Source organism: Dendrobium catenatum, unplaced genomic scaffold (assembly GCF_001605985.2).
Source record: "Dendrobium catenatum unplaced genomic scaffold, ASM160598v2 original_scaffold_211366, whole genome shotgun sequence".
Taxonomy (NCBI): Eukaryota; Viridiplantae; Streptophyta; class Magnoliopsida; order Asparagales; family Orchidaceae; genus Dendrobium; species Dendrobium catenatum.
Window position 1 is genome coordinate 189,846 of NW_021529777.1, and position 8,642 is coordinate 198,487.

The window sequence follows — 8,642 nt, forward strand, 5'->3', positions numbered from 1 at the left end:
AACTTGTTTATTTATATTTTCTTTCATATAACGCAATGATGTATATGCTTATTTACTTGAAATATGTGATTCTGAGAAGTGGATTGTTGTGGAAGTTCTATTTTGAAAGTTACGTTTTGTGCTAAATGTGTATTCTGATTTTATATGCACATTATAGTGCTAAATGCATCCTCTAGTTCTAAATATCTGATGTGCTAGGCATTGGGAGTATAAGGGCCTATTTTTTGATGAACCAACCTCGAAGTCATAAGGGCCTATTACTGATGAGTGGTATAAGGGTCTGAAATAAATATGTTATTTTTTTCTCTAGTATATGAAGTGAATGTTTATTTAGTTTTAGTGCATATCCTGCTTTATTTAAGATATTTGTAGGTAATATTATGCTTAATCAATACATTTTTTATGAACTATATTTAAATTCAGTGAATGTAAAATAATTGAATTATTTAAAAATTTAGATCGGTGGGTGTGACCTATTGAGCTTTGTTGGCTCACACCCATTCTACTTTCTATTTTAGGTCAGGAGAAGGGGAAGAGCTAGTTGAGTAGCTAAGTATTTAGGATCTCATTTGTCTAAGTTTATATAGGTAATCCTCTAGTTTTTGTATAGTATGCCTATTTATTTTATTTATATGTTTTGGTATATATAACCATGATCTATATTATAAATGTTATATATACATTTTAATGAAATTAAAGGAAATTTGCGCATTATCTTATTTTTTATGGTAATAGATGTGCATTAGAATCTATATGGCCCATATAAATTTATAAAAGTTATTTGAATTATTCCCATAAAACTTAGATCTTGGGCTGGCCTATCCCAATTCAACATGGCATAACTTGTCCATCTGTGGGTTGTATCATGTTGGGTTATGACACCAAAGACAAGTGATAATTGTCAGAAAACCATAGTGAAATAATAATGGTTGGAGCATCATAATCAAATGATGACATTCAGAGGATCGTATATGAATAAAGGTGTTCATATGACTATATTATAACATTGGATATTGAAGGGTTATAGTCATAACATAATGGTTAGAGGATCATAATTAGGTGATAGTGGCCGGATGATCATGGAGTAATACCTCTTAAATTTTTTAAAATATATTTTGACCTCTAACAGTTAAAAATTATTTCAAGAGTCATTATATGACCCCCAATTACAAACCATCTTCATCATTACATATAGATTGTTGTGCTCTAATCATAATATTTTTTTCCTAATTTTTGGGCATTGATATAATTTATTGAAAAATTGGCTCATGTCGATATAAGTGGGATTTTGGGGACCATTAGGTGTCTGTTTTGTAAAATGATTTCACCAGAGCATTTAGACATTCTTAAAAAATTATGAATATTTTTCTATAACTTTTATATTTATGGGTTTGAAGAAAAATAATTTATATGAATTTTATGCTTAAAATTAAACAAATGGCATAATTTTGTAGGGCATATCAAATATAAAGATTTTATGGGAAGAGTTCACAAAAAACTTTAGGATATATCTAGTTCGGGCCACCATTCATGAGGAAACATATGAAGGATTCATTATTGAGGTTGGCTTAGGGAGCAAAATGGTGATACACGATGAAGTAGAGTTCATAACCATTGTTAGGTATGCTCCCAAATTGGTTAGTACTCGTGAGAAAAAGTGCCATTAATTTCTTAAAGGTCTAAGAGAGTTTTAAGGTCCCATTGGTTTAGTTCCACATTCTTGATTTCTTTAAGGTCGTTAAGAGAGTGAGGTTGGTGGAGAATGATATATTATCTTCTTAGCAGCATTGGGAAGCTAGCATGAAGAGATTTGTAGGAGAGTTCGATAGAGGTATGAATGGTGGAAAGAAGTCTAGGTTGGAAGGTGATGACTATAAGAAGGGACGCCTATAGTGTTTAGGATAATAGGATGATCATTATCCATTAGTTATGATCATATCTATAGATTTTATAAGAGAAGGCACATAGGTCAATGTTATTTATTTATGAGCTATATTTTAGATGTGGTTAGTCTATTCATAAGGTGGTTTAGTGCCTTAGAGAAAATATCCATTTGCAGAGGAGGACAGAGCCAATAAAAACCAATGGCAACCCCGTTCTGAACTATTGGTAAAGGATCCTCAACTAGCCATGGTGGTAACTTTGAAGGCAGGAAATCAACAAGATTGGCAGGAGGAATTTTGAGAAAGTATATTGTAGTGGCCAGTGAAACCTCTGTGTAGTACAAAGTATACAATTTGACCCAACAAGAGATGAAGGGAGCACTAGATGTGGTGACATATACGACATTTATTTTTGCTCTATCCTATCTAATTTTATTTGATTTTAGAGCCAATCAGTTATTTCTTTTTTAGTACATTTTAAATAACTTGAGTATAGTTGTTTATTTATCATTTAGTTTATTTGTTCTATTGTCCATTAGAGATTATCTGAATGTTAACAAGTTGTGCAAGTGCTAGATCTAAATTTTAAATAGGCGGTCAAAATTGGAATTGATTATTTTACCTTTAAAGCAATTTGATGTAATTATGAGCAATAATTGGTTGAGTATACATGGTGCAAAGATCAATTATAGTAAGAAGCGAGTGAGCCTATATTCAGAAGGAGAAGTATTTTATTTTCATGGGGCTGAAAGTGTTTTATCTTTACTAATTTTAGTTATGAAAGTTGATATGGCATGGAGGAAGGAAAATTTTGTTTCTTGGTTTAAGTGAGAGATTTGAACGAATCTGTTAAGTATATTAAAGATGACCCAGTAGTAAAGGAGTTTTTTGATATCTTATTTTTGGAGTTTCTAGATATCTTCCTTGAGGAGTTTGTATGGTTGCCTCAAGAAAAAGAATTAGAATTATGTATTAAGGTAATGTTATACACATCTCCAATAGCGAAGACCATATATAAAATGGCACCAAGAGAAATGTAAGAGTTGAATATTCATTTATAAGAGTTGTTGGGAATGGATTTATCAAGCTAAGTGGGTTCATATTACTAGTGTAACTCCCCAGAATCAAATTTGAAAGAATGATATATTATATCTTTTTAATTAATCAACCATAGCTTGTATAAATCACCAAAATACAAAATTTATATCTAGTGAAAGCAATTAGAAATTGCATACCTCAAAATAATGCACTATATTCATTCTCCAAAAATCAATATGAAATATTAAGGAGATCAATACAATTACTACTCTATCACAAACTCCTGACTATAAAGAATAAAGTAATATATATATATGTATATAAATATTTGTATATATTTTTAAGATTGAAACCTCCAAGGTTTGTGAGAATTATTAAGCCTAGGGCAGTTAAGGATTGGTTAAGGAGATTATAGAAGACTTTTGATGATATGTAGTGTCTTCTTGAGAGGTAAGTACTTCAGCTGGCTATTTTTTGTTAGATGATGAGGCATAGCGCTAGTAGATGGGCCCACAATAGGAGAAGTTTTAGGAGAGGTTGAACTCTTTGATTGGTTGGGTGAGTTTTCTACTGCATTTCAAGCCTGATTCTTATCATCTTCTACATAATAGTAGATGCAAGAAGCCTTTTTGAGACTAGTTTAGGGGAGCATGACGATTATGCAGTATGAGATAGAGTTTTTTACTTGGGCTAGATACACTTCACAATTAGTTAACACTCCCGTGAAAAAGTGCTATAAATTTTTATAAGACTTCAAGACAGTTTGAGACAACCACTAGCTCCATTCCACATTTTTTTTTTAAGCTTATGGGGAGAGAGCCCATCTTATAAAGAATGATTTGATAGCTACTCAACAATGGTGGATTGCTAGTAGGAAGAGTTTCAGTAGTGATACATCTAGTAGTGGGTTTTTTTTTGGAAAGAATAGTAGATTTGGAGTGAGAGAGTCCATGAGAGGGGAGAAGTTTGTAGCAATTTCTGGTAGTGGTAGTATGGCCAATTTTAGTTCTACTAGTATATTTCTTATATGTCGTAGTTATGATAGACAATATTCTGGTCTATTTATAAGATTAATGGACAGTTCTTCAGGTATGGGCAGACTAGACATAGGGTGATCGAGTGTCCACATGTATGATTGGTTTAACAATTTGAGCCCAAATTTGAGAGTTTTGTTAGACTGGTAGGAGGACCAAGGGTAATTTCACTTCATAGATTTGTTAAGAGTTCTTTCTAACATATGTAGTAGTTCTAGTTCTATGATAGGGAGACAATATAATAATGGTTAGAGAGAGACTAGTGGATATATTGCTCCAACTCCAGTTTAGGCACATATGTATAGTTTAACTTGGTATGAGGCTCGAGATGCTCTTGATATTATAATAGGTGTATTTATTTTTTTGAGTACTCATGTCGTATTTTATTTAATTTTGGAGCCAGTCATTCATTTATTTTTTAGCATTTTTATTTATTTATTATACTTGCCTTTAATTTTACTATCATTTTCTTTATATATTACCTTACAAAATGGAGATGCTATGATAGCTGGTAGAGTTTATTTTTATGGTATTGAGATTTCTAATAAGAATTAGAGGTTCAATTTAATATTATTACCCATTTTTAGTTTGATGTTATTTTAGGCATAAATTTGTTGAGTGGGTATGAGGCTAATATTGATTGTTAAAAAATGAGTCACTTTATTTCTAAAAAGTGAGAGTTATTTGTTTTGTAGAGTTAAATGTGTTTTATTCTATTTGATTTATACTATGAAAGTAGATAGATTATTGAAGAAGGGTTGTATGATATTTCTAGCATCAGTTCGAGATAATAAAATGGATTTTAGTTCTCTTTATGATGTTATAATAGTGCAGGAATTTTTTGGATGTATTTCTTGAGGAGTTGGTTAGTTTGCCTCCAAACAAGGAAATTAAGTTCTGTATTGATGTATTTTTTAGCACGACTCTGATATCCAAAGCTCCATATAGGATAACACCTAAGGAACTTCAGAAGTTGAAAGTGCATCTTCAAGAGTTAGTTGATTGAGATGTTATTTATTCTAGTGCATTTCCATAGGGAGAACATATTATGTTTATGAAAAAAAGGATGCTATGATGTGCATGTGCCTTGATTACACAGAATTGAATAAAGTCACTTTTAAGAAGAAGTATCCTCAGCCATTGATTGATGAGCTATTTAATCATCTTGCTAGATCTTCTATATTTTTTAATATTGATATGTGATCTGATTATTATCAAGTGAAGTGAGAGAAGTAGATTTCATGAAGATTGCTTTCAGGATTAGATATAAATATTATGAGTTCTTAGTCATGCATTTTGGGGTGACTAACTTACTACCAGTCTTTATGAATTTAATGAATCATGTATTTAGAAATTATTTGGATAAGTATATGATTATCTTTATAAATGAGATTCTAATTTATTCTACTTCTGAGGAAGATCATATTTTACATATAAGGATAGTTTTGGAGACTCTACGATAGTATCAATTATATGCAAAATTTTTAAAATGTCAGCTCTAGTTGAAGTGTAATTCTTTTCTAGGGCATTTGGTGAGTAGTGTAGCTATCTCTAAAGGTCTCCAAAAGGTTTAGGCTATTACTGATTGATTGAGGCCTACTATAATATATGAGATACCCATATTTCTTAATTTGGTCTAATATTATAAAAAGTTTGTGAAAGAGTTTTCTTATATTTCTATACCTCTGACAATACTAACTTAGAAATAAGTTGCTTTTGTATGGACACCTAATTGTGAAGCCAATTTTTAGAGATTGAAGGATTATTTTACTTATGCTCCAGTTTTAACTCTTCCATCTAGTATAAAAATATTTAGGTATTTAGTGATGTTTCACAAAATGGTTTGATATGCATTATGATGTAGGATGGTAGAGTCATTACATATGTTTCTAGATAGTTGAAGCCATATGAAAGGAATTACTTAACACATGATCTGAATCTTGTTGTTGTGGGCTTTTCTCTGAAGATTTGGAGACACTATCTATATGGTGTTAGGTGTGATATTTTCATTGATCATCAGAGTCTAAAATATATATTCACTCATAAAGATTTGAATTTAAGGCAAATGAGATGGCTTGAGTTGATTAAAGACTATGATATGACTATTCAGCATCAACCTAGCAAGGTTAATGTGATAACATATGCTTTGAGTAGGAAGTCTTTTGAATTATCACATATTCAACTTAGTTTTGATGAGTACTTGATACAAGTTATGTGAAAGCTTCAATTAGAGATGATTGCTTCTTTTAACCTTTATTATGATAGAATGGCTTAGATACTTATTAAGTCTTCTACGCAAGAAAAGATTGAGGAAGCTCAAAAGTCAGATGCAAAATATCTAAAGTTGATTGATCATATCATATATGGTAAGAAATATGAACTACATGTATCATATTATTCTATTATTTTCTATAAGAATAGGTTGGGGTTTCTTAGCTTAGGAGAATTGAAATAAGAGATTTTGCATGAATCTCACTATTCAAGCTATATTATTCACCAATGAAATAGTAAAATTATTAGGAAAGTTGGTATTTGCATGTTTTACATTCTTGCAACTTGTATAGCCCCCTCTTGGTTAGCCTTGGAAAAATCACTTAGGCTTAACATCCTAATTCATATTGAATGAGTTTCAACAAAAATGTATCATGATTTGAAAGATATATTCTAGTGGCTTAGATTGAAGAAGAATGTGGCAGACATTATTTTAAAATGTAAAGCTTACTAATTAGTGAAGACAGAGCATCAGTGATTGAGAGGTTTTTTGTAGCTGTTACTCATTCATGTGATGAAATGGGAAGAAGTAATTATTAATTTTGCTATGGGTTAAATACATGATGTTGAGTGAATTATAATTGATTGCCTGATGAAGTCAACTTATTTGATTCTGATCCAATAATCTAATTCTATAGATAAATTTTATATGAGCGTGAGATTATCATATTACATGAGATACCAAAGGTTATAGTTTTTGACAAAGATAATTTATCTTTAGACTATGGAGGGGTATGCAATAAGGTTTGATAGGAAACTATATTTCAATATGGTATTTCATCCTCAAACTATTGGACAGTCTGAGAGGACTTAGGTACTGGATGATTTTTTAAGATTATGTGTTTTATATTTTACTGACTGTTGGACCATATTCCATTAATTGAATTTTCTTACAATAATAACTTTCAATTAAGTATAGGTAAGACTCCCTGTGAAGCTCTGCATGATAGAAAATGTCAGACATTATTGTCTTTTACAGAAGTGCGAGAAAGACATCTAATAGGGTCAACTTTGATCGATGATGCTATTGAAAAAGATCCTTTTGATTAGAGATAGATCGACAGCTGTACATGATAGACAATGATGGTATTTTTATGCCAAGCATCAAACTATAAAATTTTAGGTAGGATATTTCATATATGTGAGGATCAAGCTAATGAAAGGTATTAGCAGGTTTGCCAGTGAAGATAAATTGAGTCCAAGATATGTTGGACCCTTTTAAGTTATTGAATGGATTGAGAAATATGCCTACATGTTATAATTACCAAATCATATGTATGAGATTTATATTGTATTCCACATGTCACTTTTAAAGAAATAGGTATTTGATTTTATAAATAAATGATCTATCATAAATATTAAGGTACTTCCAAATCTGAGTTATAGAGAAGAACCAAAGTGAATCCAAGTTTATGATGTGAGAAGGTTAAGAAATAAACATATTTGAATGCCTAGTGTTATCCAATGAAGGAACATAACTGAAAGAGAAGCTACTTGGGAGGAGTCTAAGATGAAACAAATATATCCAAATTTATTCAGACTTATTTTAGTTTAAAAATGCCGAGGATGATAATTTTTAAAGTTTATATATTATAATAACCCTAAAACTTTAAAAGACATATTTTGACCCACAATAGTAAAAATTATTTAAGGATTCATTATAAGTTCAATTATAAATCATCTTTTCCATAATATAGATATTATTGTGCTCTAATTATTATAATTTTTTCTAACTTTTGGGCATTGTAGCAATTCCTTAAGAAATCAATAAATGTTGATAAAAAATAGAATTTTTGGGATAATTAGGTATTTATTTTACAAATTGATTTCACTAACATTCTTAGCTAATTTATGAATATTCTTCTATATTTTTTTATTCCAGAATTTGAAGATATAAATGGATTTATTTGAATTTTATGTTAAAAATTGAATAAATGATATAATTACCTTTGTGTCCTTATATTATTATATTATAAAAAATCTTAACAACTTACCAATTTCATTAAAAAGGCATTTTCTTATGAATTTTCATTTTTCCCAAACCAAAGAAGAAAAAAGAGAAGAAAAGAGAAGACATAGGAGAGAGAGAGTATATTTCTGGCGATCGACTTCAAGCCATTTTTAGCTGTCACCCTAATTGAAAAAATTGCTTAGATAGAGGAAGGACATACTAGGCATATCTCAATTTTTAGAAATACAAAAATTTTAATTAAATTTTTATTTCATTACTAAAAATGGGGATAATGTTGCATTGGTAAAATTTTCACTATATAACTTGTTATGTTATATATATATATATATATATATATATATATATATACAGTGGCGGAGCCAGAAAAATTTCCTTGAGGGGGCACAAATTCTTTTAAAAAAATTTCCCTCAACTTTTTTGCATCCGGGCTTGGGACCGACATAG